This window comes from Triturus cristatus, chromosome 4_1 (genome assembly GCF_964204655.1).
Source record: "Triturus cristatus chromosome 4_1, aTriCri1.1, whole genome shotgun sequence".
In the NCBI taxonomy this organism is placed as follows: domain Eukaryota; kingdom Metazoa; phylum Chordata; class Amphibia; order Caudata; family Salamandridae; genus Triturus; species Triturus cristatus.
Genome location: NC_140585.1, coordinates 104,743,593 through 104,765,137, shown reverse-complemented (window position 1 = coordinate 104,765,137; position 21,545 = coordinate 104,743,593). Strand labels below are relative to the sequence as shown.

At 52.3% G+C, this 21,545-nt stretch overlaps 2 non-coding genes across 2 annotated transcripts; one reads left to right on the top strand and one right to left on the bottom strand.

The window, feature by feature from the left end:
• Positions 1–19,728: 19,728 nt before the first annotated feature.
• On the bottom strand, positions 19,729–19,801 carry TRNAR-UCG (transfer RNA arginine (anticodon UCG)). The gene has a single exon. It is a non-coding gene; the product is annotated as a tRNA-Arg (tRNA).
• Positions 19,802–20,488: 687 nt separating this feature from the next.
• TRNAE-UUC (transfer RNA glutamic acid (anticodon UUC)) lies at positions 20,489–20,560 on the top strand. Its single transcript has one exon. It is a non-coding gene; the product is annotated as a tRNA-Glu (tRNA).
• The last annotated feature ends 985 nt before the right edge of the window (positions 20,561–21,545 follow it).

Genomic DNA, 21,545 nt, shown 5'->3' with positions numbered 1-21,545 from the left:
CAAAGAAGGGTGCACTCCAAACCAGCTTAAGGGCTTGGGGGGAGGCACGCCGAGAAAGCTTGCTGAGGAGGCGGACATTTGGGCTAGTACCCGGGTGTCCACAAGGGGGACTGGAGGGGATACTCAAAAGGCCGGACAGGGCGCCCCCCAGAAGAAAGAGGGAGGGGAAAAGAAAAAGGAGTTCTCCAAAGGCCCCCAAAATAACTTCCAAGGGAAGGGAACAGGATTCACCTCCAAGGCTAACCCACCCAGAAACCCTAATCCTGGCCAGAGTCAGCAGCCAAGGGTTGTCCATTGCTACGAGTGCGGTGGCGTTGGACACTATAAAGGAGATCCGAAGTGCCAGAAACGACCACCCCCTCCCACTGGAAGAAAGACCCCCGGAGTAGCTAGTGTAGTGCTCGGGGAGGAGATGCCTTTAATTAAGGGAAGGGAGTGGGCGGGTGTCACTTTAGTGTCCCTGGGAGAACGGGAGATGGTTCCTAAGATCCAGGTGCCCGCAAATACCGCAAAGTATGGGCAGTGGGTCACCATCAACGGCCAAAGAGGGGAGGCTCTGAGAGACACAGGAGCCAGTATGACTATGGTGCGTAGTCAACTGGTGTCTCCAGAGCAGGTAATTCCCGATGTACTCCACCCAGCCGCGATGGCTGACGGCAGAACAGGTCACTATCCCGTGGCCGAGGTTCCCTTTGAATGGGGGGGGGTTGCAGGTTCACTTCGAGTTGCCGTAAGCCCTGCCGTGCCAGTCGATTGTCTGCTGGGGAATGATATGGAGCACAACGCTTGGAAGGAGGTGGAATACCGGACTCACACCGAGATGCTGGGTACACCTGACTGGGCCTGTGTTAGCACAAGGTCCACGACTACCCGAAGAGGGAGTTCATTTCGGCTGGAGCCTGGAACAAAGGCCCAGCCAGCTGCCAGTCAAGGGAAGAACCGAGGACAGGAGGAGCCTGCCTCGGCGTCCCCACCCCGTAGGACGGATAGGCCACCGGAGGTGGTGGACCAGGAGTCTGCGGAGGAGGACGTTACCAACCTGGAGGACCTACCCATCCCGGCCGAGTGGCACGTGGAGGGAGGCCCGTCCAGGGAGGAATTCTGCCAGGGCCAGAGGGAGTGCCCTACCCTTGAGGGGCTGAGGAGACAGGCCGAAGCCCAGGCAGCAGGGAACGTTGAAGGGAACTACAGTGTTTACTGGGAGGATGGCCTCCTCTACAGTGAACCCAAGGCACCCCTACATGGATCGTCACGAGCCTTGGTAGTTCCTCAACGTTATCGAGCCTTCCTTCTGGAGTTGGCTCACGAGATACCATTGGCAGGACACCTAGGGCAAGACAAGACCTTCGCCCGTCTTGTCCCACACTTTTATTGGCCTCAGATGAAAGTGTCGTCCGATACCTACTGCCGGACATGTGTGTCATGCCAAGCCAGTGGGAAAACAGGGGTGAAGCTGAAAGCTCCCCTGGAACCACTTCCTGTCGTTAGCACCCCCTTTGAAAGGGTGGGCATCGACATTGTGGGTCCGTTAGATCCGCCAACATCAGCTGGTCACAGGTTTATCCTGGTCCTGGTGGATCATGCCACACGGTACCCAGAGGCAATACCTCTGAGGACCATAACAGCACCTGTTGTGGCAAGGGCCCTGATGGGAATCTTTACCCGAGTGGGTTTTCCCAAGGAAGTTGTGTCCGACAGGGGGACCAACTTCATGTCAGCGTATATGCGGGCGATGTGGAAGGAGTGTGGAGTGACATACCGGTTCACCACTCCTTACCACCCCCAGACAAATGGTCTGGTGGAGAGGTTTAATAAAACCTTGAAGGGCATGATCAGAAGTCTGCCTGAAAGCCTGCGGAGGAAATGGGACGTCCTCCTACCCTGCTTACTTTTTTCCTACAGGGAAGTGCCACAGAAGGGAGTGGGCTTCAGCCCCTTCGAGCTTCTGTATGGGCACCCTGTACGTGGACCTCTCAACCTGGTGAGAGACGGATGGGAAAGAACTCCCAGAAAGCTTCCCCAGGATGTGGTGAGCTACATGCTGGCCTTCCGGAGCCAAATGGCTAAGTTGTGGAAGCAAGCTTCTGACAACTTGGAAGCCAGCCAAGCAGTAATGAAGGCGTGGTATGACCACAATTCTCACCCGGTGGAGTTGGAGCCTGGCCAGAAGGTGTGGGTGATCGAACCAGGAGAGCTTAGTGCCCTCCAGGATCGCTGGTCAGGACCCTTTGAGGTGTTGGAGAAGAAGGGTAAGGCTACCTACTTGGTGGACCTGAAGACCCCTCGTCAGCCCCTGCGGGTGCTGCATGCCAACCGCCTCAAACCCCACCACGAGAGGCCCGAAGTCATCTTGATGATGGTGACTGACGGAGGAGAGGACGTGGAAAGCGAGCCTCTCCCTGATCTGTTTGCGTCTCAAGAAAAGGATGGGTCGGTGGAGGGAGTGATTCTCTCCCCATCTCTAACTCCTGAACAGCAGGAGGACTGTCGCCAGGTCCTGGGGCAGTACTCTTCGTTGTTCTCCCTTGTCCCGGGTAGGACTCACCTGTGCGTCCATGACGTGGACACAGGAGACAGCCCACCTGTGAAGTCCAAGATCTACCGGATGTCAGACAAGGTGAAGGCCAGCATTCATAGTGAGGTCACTAAGATGCTGGAGCTAGGAGTGATTGAACCTTCTAGCAGCCCCTGGTCTAGTCCGGTGGTGTTAGTACCAAAAGCTGCACCACCGGGTGCCCAACCAGAACTGAGGTTCTGTGTGGACTATCGGGGACTGAATTCAGTGACCAAAACTGATGCTCATCCGATCCCTAGGGCGGATGAATTGATTGACCGGCTGGGAGCTGCCCAATATCTAAGTACCTTTGACCTTACTTCTGGGTACTGGCAGATCTCTTTGACTGATGGAGCAAGGGAAAGGTCAGCCTTCTCCACGCCCAATGGCCACTACCAGTTCTGTGTGATGCCCTTTGGGCTCAAGAACGCCCCTGCCACATTTCAGCGCCTGGTAAACCAGATCCTCTCCGGAATGGAGAGTTTCTCTGCTGCTTATCTGGATGACATAGCCGTCTTCAGTAACAGCTGGGAGGATCACTTGCGTCACCTGCAAGCTGTTCTCCAGGCCCTGAGACAAGCTGGATTGACGATCAAGGCCAGCAAGTGCCAGATCGGGCAGGGGTCGGTAGTGTACCTTGGACACTTGGTGGGTAGGGGAGCGGTGCAACCCCTCCAGGCGAAGATCGTGGCCATCATGGCCTGGGAACCCCCCAAGACACAGACTGAGGTCCGAGCATTTTTGGGCCTCACGGGATACTACCGCCGCTTCGTGAAGGGGTACGGTACCATCGTAGCCCCCCTCACGGAGCTCACGTCCAAGAAACAACCTCGACGGGTAGTCTGGACGGAGGCTTGTCAGCAAGCCTTTGAGAGATTGAAGAAAGCCATGTGCGAGGCCCCGGTCTTAAGGGCCCCAGACTTTTCCAAGGAGTTCATTGTCCAGACAGATGCATCAGAACATGGCATTGGGGCAGTGTTATCGCAACTCAACGAAGAGGGTCTGGATCAACCCGTGGTCTTCCTATCCCGGAGACTGCTTCCCAGGGAACAGAAGTGGAGTGCAATAGAGCGTGAAGCCTTTGCAGTGGTATGGGCTCTGAAGAAGTTGCGACCATACCTGTTTGGCTCGCACTTCCTGGTTCAGACCGACCACAGACCCCTTCGTTGGCTGATGCAGATGAAGGGGGAGAATCCCAAGTTGTTGAGGTGGTCTATTTCCCTACAGGGGATGGACTTTCAGGTGGAACATCGGCCTGGAGTGGACCACGCCAATGCAGACGGTCTCTCAAGGTATTTCCGCCTTAGTGATGAGAACTCCCAAGGGGTTGGGTAGCTCTCCCCACTTTCAGCTGGGGGGGACGCGTGTTAGACCTGTCAGCCCTTTGGGTGGTCCCTCCTCATCATTATTTATTTTGTCCCACTTTTGCCTCAAACCCTGTGTGAATTTTTCCTTTTTGGGAACCACCAGACTTTTTGTAGTGTTGCTACAGATTCAGGGAGCCATTTTAGCTACCCCTGAAACTTCTGTCTGAGGGCCTGGAGCACAAGATGGTGGCCACCTGTGACATCACCAGCATCCACTGGAACCTACCAGCACCTTCCAGAACATTCCAGGAGATTCCAGAACCCTGTGACAGTTGGAGGCGGTTTGGAATGTTGGGAGGTTAAGAGAGAGTGTTGGCAGTTGGAGCTGGCAGTTGGCACCTGACTGGTGAAGAGAGAGGAGCACAACAGTGAAGGAGGAAGGAGTGAAGCAGCAGGGGTGGAAACTTGTGCCTGGAGTGGGGTCCATAAACCCACCCTTGATACTTGTCCCTACTGATGGATCCCAGCCTATAGCCCTGTGTGGGAAGAAGACAGAAAAACTCATCCTAAGGACCTGAACAGCAGGAACAGGCCTTAGAAGCAGAGAGCAGCAAGATCCTGACCTGGAAACTGGTTTCCCTGGAGTCCGGCGTCGAGTAGCCTGAGACCTGGAGCCCGAGGTGGAGAAGCGGCGCTGACTGAAGTAGCAGACGTCGTACCCGGAGCCGCCTGAGGTCGTGAGAGGGCGCCGCCGGAGGTCGTGAGGAATTCCAGAGGTCGAGGAGGAAGTGAACCGAGGTCGAGCGAGCGGCGTCATCGGAGGAGTGAAGTCCGCCCTCCGGAGTCGTCGGAGACCGAGGTAGAGGTGAACCGGAGGTCGGGAGTGAGGATCGCACTCCGGAGTCGCCCGGAACCTGAGAGGAGGAGCACCGGAGGTCGGGGGTGAGGATCGCACCCCGGAGTCGCCGGAAGTCGACATCCAGGCCAGGTCGGCCGACGTCATCGAAGCCGAGGGCGCCATCGGACCGGAGCCGCCCGAAGTCGACACCGAGTAGAGACTGCCGACGCCGTCGAATCGGAGGTCGAGATTGAACCGAGGCCGCCGACATCGGACCGGAACCGCCTACCGGCGTCGTCAAAGAACTGACATTGTGCCGAGGCCGCCGAGACCGAACCGGAACCGCCTCACGGCGTCGACACGACTCCAGCGGCGTCGGAACATCAGAAAAAGGGCAGTAAGTGGAGTAGAGGGCGCCTAAGGCCCTGTGGAGACCTGAGAGACTGCTCTAAGGGGCTAGGGAGGTGCTGAAACCAACCTGACTGTGCCTGGGGTGAACTGGGACTAACCTAGAGAGGTGGTGTGGAGAGAGACAGCCAGGGCACTGGTATTCCCCCCTTTGACCTACCTCAGTTTAGGCCTCAGCCTTGTCTCAGCCAGGGAGTAGCCCCCCTCAAGCCTTCCACAACCCTACAAGCTGTGCCTGGGCCAAATCAGCCCTTAGGAATTGAAATGTCAACTGATTACATGAGTGTTGCTGTATACTTTTAATTATTTATTGGGGGTACTGTATTTATTGAGTTTTTACCTATTTATTGCTTCACTATATTTATAGGTCCACAGGACTTGATGGTGTACAATATTTATTGGTACAGTAGTTATTGCCTCAGAATACTTAATTGCCTGTATTACCTGCACTGATATTTATGTCCCTTGTAGTTATGATCACCCCTATTTATTGAATCTACAGATAATATTTATTTAACCTGCACTATTTAAAATTGTATATTGTGATTGTTATTTATTTTTCCCAATCAGCAACTAAGAGAAAAAGATAAAGAAGAATATTTTCATAATTTTTACGGTGTAGAGTCGTTTTTGGAACGGATGCACGCATGGTTATTGTTTGGGTATGTTGTATGCTTAGCACGGAGCCTGATTCCTGACCACTCGAGCCGAGCTACCCCAGTGTGTTCGGGGAGTCCATCACCACCCTGCGGAGTGGGAGTGGGCTGTTTCCAACACCCGTCACCTATCTCATCGATATGGAATCTCCACGGAACCCCCTCCGGGTCCTCCACACCAACAGACTCAAACCCCACTTTGTGCGCTCGGAGCTCAGCCTCCTGATGTCTACAGACAGTGGAGCGGAAGAAGACTCCGAGCCTCTCCCTGATCTCCTGAAGACTCGTGAAAAAGATGGTTCCGTGGACGGGGTCCGGCTCTCCGATGCCCTCACCCCGGAACAGCGCCAAGGCTGCCGGGACCTCCTGCTGCAGTTTGCTACCTTGTTTTCCCTCACCCCAGGGGTCACCCCCTGGTGCTTGCACGACGTAGACACTGGGGACAGTCCCCCTATCAGACACCGGGCGTACCGCGTACCAGATCGGGTACGGGCCTGCATCCAAGAGGAGGTATCAAAGATGCTCACGCTCGGGGTCATCGAGCCCTCGGACAGCCCCTGGGCCAGCCCGGTCGTGCTGGTCCCCAAAGCTGCTGCCCCCGGCACCACTCCTGAGCTCCGATTCTGCGTCGACTATCGGGGCTTGAATGCTGTTACCAGAACCGACGCTCATCCCATCCCCCGAGCGGATGAACTGATCGACCGCATGGGGGCTGCCCGCTACCTCAGTATCTTCGACCTGACAGCGGGCTACTGGCAGATCGGTCTCACACCCCGGGCCCAAGAACGATCCGCCTTTTCTACCCCCGATGGCCACTACCACTTCAAAGTCATGCCCTTCGGCATGAAGAATGCCCCAGCTACTTTTCAGCGACTGGTGAACCAGGTCTTGGCGGGGCTCGAGGAGTTCAGCGCCGCCTACCTGGACGATATCGCTGTGTACAGCCGCCACTGGTCCGACCACCTCCACCACCTCCGAGAGGTCCTGCAGGCCCTCCAACGGGCCGGCCTCACAATCAAGGCCAGCAAGTGCCAAATTGGTCAGGGGTCCGTGACCTATCTCGGACACCAGGTGGGAAGCGGTCTGGTTGCCCCTCTGCAACTCAAAATCGCTGCCATCCAGTCCTGGCAGCCCCCAGTCACGCAGACCGAGGTCCGAGCCTTCTTGGGGCTCACCGGCTACTACCGGCGGTTCGTGAGGGACTATGGCAGCATTGTGGGGCCCCTCACGGGACTCACATCCAAAAACCACCCGAAGAAGATCAACTGGACCCCAGACTGTCAAACGGCCTTCGAGAAGCTGAAAGCCGCCATGTGCACTGCCCCTGTGCTCCAGGCCCCCGACTACAGTCGGGAATTCATCGTACAAACAGATGCCTCCGACCATGGCATCGGGGCGGTCCTCTCCCAGCTGAACTCCGAGGGACTTGACCAACCGGTGGCCTTCATCAGCAGACGCCTCCTGGCCCGAGAACAGCGCTGGAGCACCATCGAGAGGGAGGCCTTCGCAGTGGTGTGGGCCATCAAAAAGCTCCGGCCCTATCTCTTCGGTACCCACTTCCGGGTGCAAACAGATCATCGACCCCTGCAGTGGCTAATGCAGATGCGGGGGGAAAACCCCAAACTATTGCGTTGGTCCATCTCCCTGCAGGGGATGGACTTCACTGTGGAACATCGACCGGGCCAAGACCACGCCAACGCAGATGGCCTGTCACGCTTTTTCCGCCTCGACGAGGAGAGTCCCCAAGAGGATGGGTGACTCTCCCCGCCTTCAGCTGGGGGGGACGCATGTTGGACAGGCCACATGAAGGGCTTGCTCCCTCCCCGCATGACAGGGCCTGAGCCCCGGCCCTCCAGGTGTTACCCACAGAAACAACCCGCACCCCGTCTCCAGACGGGACTCCTGCCCCCGGACATCTCTGTATCATGGGGCCGAACCACTACCGGCTCCCTCGCCCGGCCCGGCCGCCATCTTGGACACTGCACCACGAGGCCGCGTGGCCTCAGCTCGACCCTAACCCTGGGCCTGGCCAGGCCCCGACATCCCGGCACCACCATCCACCCAGGAGGTGAACGGACCACTTGGCAGGTCGATGGGAGAAAGAAGTGTCGATGGCTCTCCCCCGCCAGGTGCCGATCGCCCCCCAGCTCCCCCGGGCGCTGGCTCCACCCCCCTGCTGGGTGTCTGGACTCCCTCATCCCGGACCTCCCGACCTCCAAGTGCGAGGGTCCGGACATCAAAGGGCGCCAGACCTATAACTGGGGCAGCTCCAGAGCAGGAAGGCAGTTGTATCCTGGAGTCGAGAGACACCGAGAAGAACTCATCCTTGACGGACTACCGGCGCTGCCGTAGCCCTGCCTTGTGAACTATCATCCTGCCTGCTGGCGCTGCCGCAGCCTTCTGCATCCTCCATCCTCGTCGGGACCTGCTGGCGCTGCCGCGGACCGTTGTAACTACCACCTTCATTGGGACCTGCTGGCGCTGCCGCGGACCGTTGTAACTACCCCCTTCGTTGGGACCTGCTGGCGCTGCCGCGGACCATTGTAACCACCACCTTCATCGGGACCTGCTGGCGCTGCCGCGGACCGTGTAACGACCACCTTCACCGGGACCTGCTGGCGCTGCCGCGGCCCGTCCAGCTAGAACACCGAGCTCGAGGATTGTGAGCTATCCATCATATCATCGCATCTACCAGATTGGTAATAAGACTGTCCCGCTACCCCCTTTCCCAACCAAGAGACTAGAATCGAGGGGACCCCTGAGTCCTGACCTCCCTGTATCATTCTATCGTACCTAAAGATTGCTTATAAAGAACGTTAAACCTTATCTTTGTGTGGTGTACATCTGTGGGGGGGAAGTTACTCGTCTGTACGATCGCTGGAGACGGCTCTCCCCGTAGACCTCTCCCCTTGTCCTCGGCCGACCTTCCCGGTCCGTCTAACATGAGGTCTATTATATGTGTCATAAAAGGAGTATGCCACCGATTTTTAGACGTTAAGGGATAATCTGGATATTTCCCCGAACCGTGAAAACTTTGCTGCTGTTTCATGCATATTTTCGTTCAAATCTTTAAAATATAACAACATGTCATCTGCAGAGAGGGACACAGAATGGACTGTTCCAGCCAGCGGTATACTATATGGGGCCACAATTTGATGCAGACGTTGAGCTAGAGGCTCCAATGCTAGCACAAACAATAAGGGCGACAAGGGGCATCCTTGGCGCGTACCACGATAAACATAATACATTGGTGAGATAGTGAGCCCAGTCTTGGCACGGGCTATAGGGTTAGTGTAAAGCAATTTTATCCAATTGCAGTATAATGAGGGAAGCCCAAATTTAGCCAACACGGCTAACATTTATGGCCAGCTCAAAGTATCGAATGCTTGGCGTACATCTAATGATAGACACCCAGCGAATGGTGCTGATGACGAAGCCGCATGGATCACAGCATGTAGACGCCGAATATTTAGTGAGGTGCTACGGTTGAGTATGAACCCACATTGATCTATGTGCACTAGTGTTGGAAGTAGGGGGAGTAATCTAGATGCCAAAAGTTTACTAAGTATTTTGTATTCAGTGTTAAGGATTGATAGGGGACTATAGCACGTAAGTTCAGTAGGGACTTTGACAGGCTTTCACAAGGATGTGACCAGTGCTTCCCTAGTGGTGGGAGGCAAGGAACCTTCCGTGAGGGAGGTCGTATAGAGCTGTAGCAACTTGGGAACTAATGTTTCTGCAAATGTTAAATAAAATTCAACAAGAAGCCCATCTGAGCCCGGAGCTTTATTGCAGACCAATGCCTTTATGGCCACACGGATCTCCACTGAAGTGAGTGGAGCCTCCAGCTCCTCAGCATGTGAGTCTGAAATAGTAGGAAGTTCGACCTCTGCCAGAAAGCGAGTGATTGCTTCTGACATGTCTAGAGGGGAAGCAGTGTACGGGTTAGTGTAGTATTCTCGGAATGTGTGATAAATACCAGCTTGGGAGGTGGCCAATGTTCGTTGGGCATTAGTTATCGCCAGTATGGGGGTTATTTGAGGTTTAATCAATCGCGCTAAAAATGTGCTAGCTCTAGCAGCTCCTGCATGTGTGCGAAGTGTGTACTCTTGCAAGTCAATCGTCCTTAACCGTTCCAACAATCCTGCATACTGTATCCTGGCCTCTTGTACGCCATCTGCCCCCTCCTCACTTATTTGGGCTGCTATCTCTTTCGCTTGCAGAACGCCTTCTAGTTCCGCTATATCTCTAACCGTCTCACTCCTAATTCCCACCAGGGACCCTATGGCGACACCCCACATCGTGACCTTAAAGGCCTCCCATTCTAATAATCTGGTCGTGACTGTGCCCTCATTCTCCATAAAAATGTGGTAATGGCTGTAGTCAGTGTGGCTCGGAACACCTGTTCTTCCAAATGTATTGGTTGCAATCGCCATGTGGAGATAGGTGCGGGGGAGCGATCCCAATTTAGCACTAATTCTATGGGATTATGGTCCGATATAGTCTTGCCCAAATAATTACATTGCTTAATGGTCGGGGACAAGTCAGGTGTACATAAGAAGTGGTCTAGATGGGTATGTACCTTGTGCGGGTAGGAATAAAAGGAATATTCTCACATGTTGACATGCAGGGACCTCCAGATATCCAGTAATTCCCATCCCTGCACACATCGCGTTAAAGCGGCCGCTTGTGAGTGAACCGTCGTGTTCAGTAAGGGGGGATGAGAGCGATCTAGTCCTACATCAAGCACTGCATTTTGGTCCCCTCCTAACATCCATGGATACTGCAACCAGTCCGAGAGTGCCCGGGAGACTCGTGATAAAAAGGCCTCTTTTTCCACATTTGGAGCATAAATGCAACCCAAAACCACCTGCCTCCCATCCAATGCTCCTCGTATAAATACATATCTTCCTTGGTCATCTATATTACTCTCACTAAGGGAGAAGGGGATTCCCGCCCGTATCCAAATTGCAGTTCCTCCAGAAAAGGCAGAATAGGCTGTTGCGTAAAGTTGCCCCCTCCACCGTCTCTGCAATTTCATAGTTTCTGAGGGCACTAGGTGTGTCTTCTGGAGATAGACTATTTGGGCTTTACGGCGATGTAATTGCGCAGCTATTCTATGCCGCTTGCGCATCATGCCCATTCCCCGAACATTCCAGGATACAATAGTAAAAGATTTGGCAGTCAACATCATCAGGGCACATTAATTAGGACCCACCCCCCCCCCATCGTGCCCACAAAAACCCCGCCCCCTCATCCCAACAAAGGATTGTGCGGCAATAATACCAACAATACAACTTCATCCCAGTACTGGGTCCAACAATCCAACTTCGCACGACCAAACTGTGTACTAAACATCAACAGAATACACTTTAAATAATTGCAGTCGCATTCGGGGGCGGTTGCATATAGCATTCCCATCAAAAACAGTGACCTAGGAATGAAAACGCCCAGAACAGGCCGGGCCAAAGAGCTTACAAATCCTTCCATTTCATGTGTTCGGAAAACATTATCATTATACTACGTAATGACGTACATACTGGCCAATACAAATTTAGGAATCAGCATTACAAATTATACGCTATGTGTTCATTTCACATTTTAATTATTTGGGTACCATATTTCAACTTATACACAAACAGGTCACCCCAAGGGATCATTGCTGAGCTGCGTAAGCTCCAATGGGAACAGTGCGACACTGCCGCCCGAGTCCGAGTCCGAATTAACCTCCTCGGAAGGACTTGTGCTGATAGGTGGACAAGGTACACGGAGAGCCTTGGCAGTTCGGAGGGCCTCCTGTCTACCACCCATCACTTGTTGATGAGGCGGAGGACTGGATCCTGTACTCTGCGTGAGGAGACCCCTTCTGTGTCTCCAGGGAGCACTTTGTGATTGTGCAGAGTCCAACCGTCTGGCAGGTAGTGTGTCTGGGAAATTTCTGTCCAGCCAATCCCAGGCACTGTCCGGCCTGTCAAAAAAGACAAAACACTGGTTATATATGATTTTCAGTTTCGCAGGAAACAGTAATGCAAATGTGAGGTCCGCGTGCCGGAATCGAGCCTTAACTTCCATGAATGAAAAACATTTCCGCTGCACTGCTAGTGTGTAGTCAGGAAAGATTGAGATTTTAGCATTATCCACCTGTAGCAGGCCATTGTCCCTCACCGCCTGCAATAAATGGTCACGGTCTCTATAGTTCTGAATCCTAGCCAATATTGGGTACAGGCTGTCGTGTGGGGACTCGATGAGCACGTTTGACAGTAAAATACGCGGACAAACCCATAGGGCAACACTAGTTTGCAACCAGTTTTCTATGAAGGTCATCGGGTTGGGGCCCTCCGACCCCTCCGGGAATCCGACTATGCTGATGTTGTTTCGCCGGGCCCGGCCTTCTGCATCGTCCGTGCGAGTCTGTAGGGATTTGATTTGCTGTCGCATTTGACTTAGCTGTTCTTCATGGGTGTTCACTTGTGGCACTAATGTTTCCAGTGTTTGTTCTGTAGTTTTAACCTTATCAGCTAATTTTCTGTGGTCATCCTTGAGTAAGTTAAGGTCCACAGAAATCGTGCCCAGCTGATTTTCTAACGCAGATCTCGAGTCTCTTATCTCCTTCATTATCAAATCCAATTTATCCACTGGGGGGTTAGAGACCGCTCTGTCCTGTACTTGCTGTGAACTTCCGGGTGAGCGCTCCGAGGTCGGTGAGAGAGATCCCGCCCTCCCGGATCTGGAGGTCATCCTCGGCTTTCCTCTGCCGATGATTACCTCTAACTTGGGTGACTGGGTGATATTCGAGTATACGATTGGGTAGTCCAGATTGCCTACCTGTTATTTGCTCAGTGTACGGTCCAGTGGGGCCTTGGCATATATTGAGCACCAATGAAAGGGAAAACAGTGTTTCTTACCAAATGGAGAGGCTGCTATTTAACTCACGCTGATGCAAGGCATCGCTGGGGATCCAGAATGAACCACGTCAGCTCTGCGCAGTGAGATCTCCCTAGACGAATAGTGCCTCAGCTGTGTCGCTCTGTCCACTGTAGCCATCAAGTCGGGCACAACAAACTGCCAAAGCTTTCAATGTCTAGCGTTCTTGACTGCTTTTGCAAGCCGCATTAGCCTCTTGAGTCACATATGAACATTATTATGTCTCGACAGCTGCAAAGCGAACCCTCCACAAGCAGATCCTGTTCTCACTTAATTATGTCTCTGGGCTCACGCCGCACTGCGCCCCCTGTCGGCCCCTTCCACCGATATTATTGTCCGGGGCCTGTAGTGAAACAATAGGACACACCTGGGATCCTGCACTCCCAAGAGGAGGAAAATGCACTACTGCACCTTTAAACAACACACACGTTAAACAGCTCTCCCAAGAGACAAGGCAAGAAGACATATTCAGGTGCATTTAAAGTGACACACACATGTTTATTAATTCAATATTTTAGAAAGGAAGGCAAAATATATATATATCAGTTAATGCAGACTCCCAGATATCAAATAGTTCAAGTGCAAAACCAGAATAAAATGCAGTATATATACATGTAGCAAAAAAGCTAAGAAACTTAAAAATTATGTACATAAAATAAGGAACACCTCACCGATCAATCATGCAACATCCTTGCCAACTCAAGCTGGAGAAGTCCTTCGACAGCCCAGGAAGGATTTCGATCGGGACCCAAATTCTGTCACTTCCACAGCAGTACATCTACTCAGTGGTGAGCTTCTAACCGCACCCCTGAAGGTCCCCAGCTTTAATACCTTTACTCAACGTGAGGCGAAGATTCTAGAAACCTCACCCCCTTCTATTGGAAAAAAACAAGCTGGCTGTACTGGTCTGTGTCAAGTTCAAGATGGAGGCTGTTCAGGCTCCCGTATTTTGACTCCGAGACAGAGCTTTACATTCCACACATTCCCTGAAAGGTACCAAGCATGCATCCCACACAACATGTTCCAGTTCACTCTGAACGGTGGGGAGCGAAAAACAAGTGAAGAGCATAAACATGCCCTCCCCACTTTGCAGCTACGTGCGAGCACAGAAAATGGAGTCTGTTGCACAAGATGGAGTCAGCACAGAAAATGGAGTCAATGATGCCAAATGGAGCCAATGGTCAATATATCACTCAATATCAGTACAAGGCCTCAGCAGGAAGCCAACCGAGTTTCCCGCCTTGTCTCAAACAATGAGCTCCACATAGAGGAAATGTACTCACAGTCTGCAGTGAGAATGGTAGTTGCGCTGGTGTCCAACTACCGCCGTGGGAAGGGGGGGCCCCCAGGTGGCGCAAGTGAAAAAGATCCAACGGCCCCCAAGATAAATGTCAACTACTCGAGCCTGCGGGTGCGTGACAAGGTTGTATCGGGGAAAGGCCCTTCTGCAGCACCACGATCTGTCGTCTTCTGGGCCCCCTTCGCAGCCAGGTCCTCAGCCGCCTTTGCGGTCACCGACCGGAGGCTCCCTGCCACCTCCAAGCCACACACTCTACAGGGGAGACAGGAAGGAAAGGGGGAAATATCCACAGTGCCACCGCAGCCTTATCAGGGGCAGCGTAGGATACTCCGGGCCCTGATCAGGGCGGTGCACGGAGGGCCGGACTGGGAACCAAAACCGGCCCTGGCAAAGTGCTCGCCCCCCCCCCCCAGGGGTTGGGGGTGCGGCTGAGCTCTTTGCCAGGGCCGGTTTTCAGCCGATTTTGTTACAGGGCCGATTTTGCAACTATGCTGCAAAAAAAGGCCCTGTAACAAAAGCGGCCCCCGGGGGCCCAAAACCGGCCCCGAGCCTTGTGGCCCACCAGGGGATTGCCCGGTGCCCGCTACGGCCAGTCCGGCCCTGGGTGCACAGTCGGGCACCTTCAGCAGGTCCGCGCTCCAGACTCTGTACCCTGGGTCCCCGGTCGACAGCAGCGTACTCCTGGCCGCCGCGCCAAGGAACAGTTGGTGAGAGGAAGAGGGGAGAAGCAGGAAGCACGGGCAGACTGCACCTAATCAGTGGCCCCCGCTAATTCTCATCAGGGCGGTCCCACTGGCAATGCCTCCCTGGGTGTACCTGGATGCCGGAAGGACGCCCCGGTCACTTCGAGCAATACAGGTTGAAATTCAGCTCAGAGGGGTCTTCTCCGTGTAGCGAGTCCAGGCCGGGGACTCACGTTAGTATGCCAGCCGTCTTCAAGCTACTCCGGCCCTGCCACAACGTAGGACAGGTCGCTGCCTTGTAGTCTCCACCCACCGCTTAGGCCTCACGCTGCTCCGGACTCCATCGCAACAAAAAACTCGATCTCTCGGCCATCCCAGCCATTCGGAACCTTTGCATTAGCATCCCCTCTGCGGGCAGATAATCCCTTATGTATTCACCAGTATCCTGATGCGTCAGGAAATATCGGATTTTGGACGCATTAGCTACCCTGGCCCGTAGCACGTCGCTCAACCAACCACCATACTGGGCTACAAGCCACGCCCCAACCTTACAGACGTCTGTGATAAGGTGTGTGCTTGTCTATGCCAATAGTTCCCTAGTGGAGCATGGTTTAGTATTGTGTCCTGTGCCCGTTGTGTCTAAGCCAGGCTGTAATGTGAGATTGTAGTCACCCCCAATCATGATAGAATCAATTGATAAGCCAGCAATATGAGCTGAAATATTAGCGAAGAAACCACGGGTGTCTATATTAGGAGTGTAAACGTTTATGAAAAGTAGTCGCTGCGCTCCCACAGAGCCCGCCACCAGTAAGTAGCGACCCTCCGGGTCCCTGATCATAGTCTGCGTACTAAAGGGTAACGATTTACGAATCAGGATACAAACCCCCCCTAGAATATCTGCTATACCCTGCAGAAAATCTGTTACTACCACAAGTGGCTACAAAGCTATTATCTGATTTCGGAGCGTAATGAGTCTCCTGTAGTAGCGCCACCTGTATCTTGTGTCTGGGTAAATAGGCAAGTACTTATCGCCCCTTGCGCGGATTGGACAACCCCCTGACGTACCACGTTATGCAACGTAATTCAAGGCCCCTGGACCGCCCTTCCTTTGACATTACCGTAGGTGCAATGTGATAAAATGATTGCAGTCAAATAGCTAACCATTGCCATGTTCCAAGGCCTGGGCGCAAAAAAACCCATCATTAGCCAAAGAACCCAGCCCCCCCACCCACATCGGATAACCACCCAACCTGTATCCGGTGAATCCCAACATAGTGTACCTAAATAGGATTAAAGAACAAGAAAAACAATCCCCATACCTATTGTGAATAAGAGGAGATCTCCAAGGGGGGCAACAACGCCCCAAGCATACCACGATTATAATAATAAGTCTACATCATTTATATGAAGCTGAGCTCAGAAAGATATCGATATGTAAGCATGTCTTTTTTTTTAAGTGAATGATAGAGCTAAAAGGGGGGAAACAAGAAGAAAGAACTCCCACACCAATGGGGAGAGAGGGAGAGCACTCCAGCGTTGAAAGCTGCAAAGAACCCTGAGAGGGCATCAGTGTCCGAGCCTCTCCGAGAGTACTATATGCACCAGTACAGTGAGTTCATGCTCCCAGTGACCAGGGTTCTACTTTGCAGGGAAAGCCGCTCTGTCCGATTTATGTCGTTTCAAGAAGTCAGCTGCCTCCGCCGGTGTGTCAAAGATAGTAGTTTTACCGTTGAGTTGCACACCGAGGCGTGCCGGGTACAACATGGAATAGCGCATATTCTCGTTACGCAGCGTCTTTTTTAGGTCTCGCCTGAGACACCGCTTTAGAGCTGCTCTCGCGAGAGCTTTTGTTAAAGGGGGATCTGGAAGTGCAAACGAGTGCTTTTCAGGCCTCCAAATACAGTGCATGTGCGCCGGGCGCGCGCACTATTTGGCAGCCTGAAAAGCACTGCGTGATCACTTTCACTCACGGCCGCTTTGATGTCCTCAGTGAGCCATGCGGCCACTGAGGACATCAAAGCGGCCGTGAAAGTGCACACCATTTGCCACCCCCTTCCTGCTTGCTGAAAAGCTTTAAAGTGTGCGTGTCTTTTTCTTCAATAAATAAAACTATTTGTGCTCACTGTACTTCTAGCCTTTTCACTCTCAGCCATAAAAACAGCGGACGGGGACTTGCAGTTTGTGCATTTACTGGCACCAGCGCCGAAAGGGTGCAGGACATTCTCTTTCTAGGAAATGGGGGCAGATCCTTCATATCGGTGCTTCTCTCTTTGTCAGCCTCCATGCGCTGGTGATAACGCCTTGCAAGTTACAAAATGTCTTCTATGTGACTCAAGCACTTTTGTTACAATCGTAGCACCATCGTAAACTAAAGCGAGGGTGCCGTGATTGCTCAAAAAGTAAAAAAATAGAAACACATTTTTTTCCTACTTCTTTACATTTTAAGCAATTGCGGAACCTGTGATTTAGCTTCCGATGTTCACAGCTAAAGCCGGAGTGCCACAAAAGAACAAAGCTGTTAGCTGCCGGCATGAGCCCAGAGTCACCAGGTTGAGTTAACAAATGAGCAGTGAAGGAGGGCAAAAGCCTGCGCCATTCAGCAAATTAGCATTACCCGCTGGCAACAGACCCCTATGCTGCGCTTCTAAACATACTCAAAAGTCACTTCCTCGTCTTTGTAACCCATTTAGAAATTACGGCTCTTCAACGTACACGGGTTGCGTAAATAATAACATGTACAGAACTCAATTCCGTCACTAACACGCCTACCCTTGTTCCCTTGAAGTTTACCCATAGTGACCACACCGTCATCCGCTCCACTCAACACGTATGCACAGACATCACCCAATGATTACACTGACACATTAGTTATGGGTGAAGAACTGCTGCAGGTTTATTTCATACAACATAAGTATGACGATAGAGTGGGTTATCTTACGGGCGATCCAGGGCAAGCAGCCCCTCGCTGCTCCGCCCGCCTTGCGAGCCAGCACGCACGGTGGGTCGATGCCCGGCAGTGCAGCACATTTTTCAGATCCTCCTTTGGATTACGTGATCTGTCTAATACTCCCGCCCCTTTTAACGGGGGCGGAGCGTGTTATGGCACACCCCCGGTTGGTCAGGCCCCCCAACCGCCCGAAGGACTAACGGGGCGCCGTCGTGGTCTTCCCAGAACCTCCTTCGGCTCCCGGACCTTGGCTCGGGCACCCTTACTGTGCCGGACAGGGGTACCCTTACTGTACCGACTGTCGCAGAGGTACCCTTACTGTACCCTTCTGCCTCCAGATCGCCCTTTAACTCTGCCACAGCTCTGGGGAGGCCCCCGTCACTGCCAGAGCCCCCCCTTCCTCACTTCGCTGTTATAGGTGCCCTGCCCGTGCGAGCTAGCTTTAGTGGGCTAAATTATGGGTCCTGTTCTGTAACCCGTAAATAACAGCAATAATTTGCAACTTTACTCAGAAGACTGCATTGGCCAGCGTAACTTGTTCTGGGAGTTTTATTAATCGCCGTTTGATGAGGCTGCAGAGTGTCAGTCCGGCAAACCCATCAGGCAGGTTAAACAGCCTGACAAAAGCAAAGGGTGATGGGCGGTCACCTCACGCTTGACAGCGGCACTAGGAATCTTCAACCCATCACACTGCTCACCAGGCGCACAACACCCAGGCTTCAGCCCCACCCCCATCGTGCATGTCCGCCTGGGCTGAGACAGCTTCACGGGCTTGCGACCGTCTAATTGCAGCCGCATCCGAGTGCTTCACAGGTCTTTAAAAGAACACTACGTGTTAATGAGGCTTTTTTGTGTTTTCACCTCTTCTTAGAGCCACTCTGCCTCTGAAGAATTAGCCCCCCCACCCGAAATCTTTTTCAGCCTCCCCCCCCCCCCCCCCCCCGATATTTGGCCCTAGTTGCCCGCCTGCTGCGCACCAAATAGCAGAGAAAGAAGAAAGTAAAACAATTATACGGAAAAAAAAACTGACGCGGACATATTCCCAAAACTGCAGACAAAAATGTTGATTTTAGCTCGGCATCTTTGGTTTCCTGGAAGTGGAAACGTTTCCAAGGCAATAACAAGCATTGGCATAGCCAATAGGTCTCGCCTTTGGAACCTTATAAGTGTTTGGCCATGCAACAGTTATAGGATATTGTGCTGCATAACTAAATACTTATAAGGTCCCAAAAGCGAGACCTATTGGCTTCGCCAATGCTTGTTATATCTTGAAGCTTGCGCCGGGCCTTATGCACCAGTGCCGTGAAGTCTGGGTCTAGAGAAAGAGTCATTCCTTGGTACTGCAGATTTTCCACTTCCCTAGCCTTTCTCAACGCGACATCTCTATCATGATAATTCAGCAGGCGCGCGATGATGAGACGAGGGGGGGCGCCAGGAGCAGATCTGGGGGCCAGGGACCGAAGAGTCCGCTCCACCGCAAACGGAGTTGAGAAACAATCTCTGCCAAAGGTGTCTCCCAATGAACGTTCAACATAGGTTTCCATGGAGCCGGTATTGTTGGACTTGGCCACCCCCGCTATGCGCAGATTGTTTCAACGCCTCTGGGCAGTGCTTTAGTGAGGGACTCTGTGCAGTGCTTTAGTGAGGGACGCTGCAGTGCTTTGGTGAGGGACACGGTGCTGTGCTTTAGTGAGGGACTCTGCAGTGCTTTGGTGAGGGACTCTGCAGTGCTTTAGTGAGGGACTCTGCAGTGCTTTAGTGAGGGACACTGCAGTGCTTTAGAGAGGGACGCTGTGCAGTGCTGTAGAGAGGGACGCTGTGCAGTGCTGTAGAGAGGGACGCTGTACAATGCTTTAGTGAGGGACACTGTGCTGTGATTAAGTGAGAGACACTGTGCAGTGATTTAGTGAGAGACACTGTGCGTGTTGTGAAAAAGAGTCACAATTTAGGAATTTGCAGAAAGTATATTTATTAAGCGAGGTTTTGTGGGCATTTATTAGAATCACCACCTCCTTGGTAGCATCCTGCATAGATTTAAAAACAAAAACATTTAAATGTGCGCAGGATTGTAGATTTCATAAAATGTCCTTTCAGTAGTAGGTAAAAGAGCCCGACCACGAAGGGACTCGAACCCTCAATCTTCTGATTCGAAGTCAGACGCCTTATCCATTAGGCCACGCGGTCACTATGGTGACACGCCGCAAGTGCTACTCTTCGCTGCTGGGAGCATCCTCGGCCCTTGGTAACTGTCCATGGAGTACGGAGAGAGGACTCTCTGGGCGCTGCACCTTCTACTCACAAGTACTTGTGTACAGGCGCTATGTGTGTCCGCTCCACACCGGTGCGTACTGTCCCCCGCTCCTAGAGGATCAGAGGTTACGTTTTGATAACCCGTCCTTGTAGTGTGTGTAGTATTTCTGAATGGGGCTCATCCTCGCGTGTGATCAAGATCACAAGGGCAGATTGTTGACTTCCGCTCTCCAGTGTATCCGTTTTGTCTCTATTCTTTTCTTCTAAGTCTGTGTTTTTCTCATTCTTTTCTCTTCCTATCTTATTCTTCTTTTCAGCCTCAGTGGTTTAGGTGCTCGTCGCCTCTGTTTAGATTCCTCCCTCGCTGACCCTCTATCTTTGGTGTTTCCTTCCTCCGAGGCGCGTGTTCCTGCAGCAGTCTGCGTGTTTTATTCCTGTACAGAGCGGAAATGACCAAGCTGATCCCACACACCCTGACCCAGACCAGCTGAGTTTATCTCTATTCTTTGCTATTTTCTTTATTTAGAAAGTCGTGGTGCATTCAACACTGAGAAACACACTACGAGAGGATACGGTCATTTGCACTACAAATACTCCGAGCCCAACGAACACCGACACGCCTCCCATATGGTCTAGCGGTTAGGATTCCTGGTTTTCACCCAGGCGGCCCGGGTTCGACTCCCGGTATGGGAAGATGAATTTTTACTGTTACATTTTTAAGAATACAAAAGGTTTACACACATTTTACTTTATTTTATTTCCACTTCCTTCACTCTGTATGTTTATACCTTCGGCATATTACCCAGAAACCACCGCCTATAAACCTAACTGATCTCCACACCCCTTTCCTGCACTGTTGTAAGTGTAAAAGTGAACGAGTGTTTCACAAGAGGAGCCGCTGATCACTTCTTCCTCCCAGAAGCGCCTTGAGGTTTGTCTTCTACCCTCCATCACCCATCCAAAGAAGGCACCGCGCAGGCCACGACAAGGGTGAAAAGTCTCTTTTTAGTGGCATGAAAGAAGGGCCCTGTCACGTCTCACACAATAGTATTCACAGAGGGGCCTGGTCTGTGTTTATTGTGATGGTTTGTGGAACCTTCAGACCTCTAAGATATTGGGGGATGTTGATCGCAGCTAAGTGACCCCGAAGATTTACAGGAAATGACGAAAACAATTAACACAAGCAGCAATTCAATCAGAAAATTATAGATCCGACAAGCGAGGAGAATGTGGGATCAGAAATTGAAAATCAATAATGTATATATACTTATTGCATTTTGGGGGACAGGAAAACTAGAAATGACACAGGTGAAGGTGCACAGGCAATGCCACCAACATAGCGCTCAAGGGGGAACCCATAAGGGTAGCGCTGATGGGTTTCTCCACAGTGCGTGGCTCATCAGGCGGGCAGGGCAGCATAGGTTTATACAGCTGCCTGCCCTTGGATCGCCCGTAAGATAACCCACCATATTGCATACTTTTGTATGAAATAAACCTGCAGCAATATTTTTCCCAAACAAAAGTTGTGTTGTGTATTGATTTATGCATGCATACTCTGTTGTGGTAAGGGTGGGGCCTGGTGCCATAATGGGACTATGACACAGGTGAAGGTGCACAGGCGATGCCACCAATATAGCGCTCAAGGGTGAAGTGAAAAAGGCGCGTAGTATGTTACACA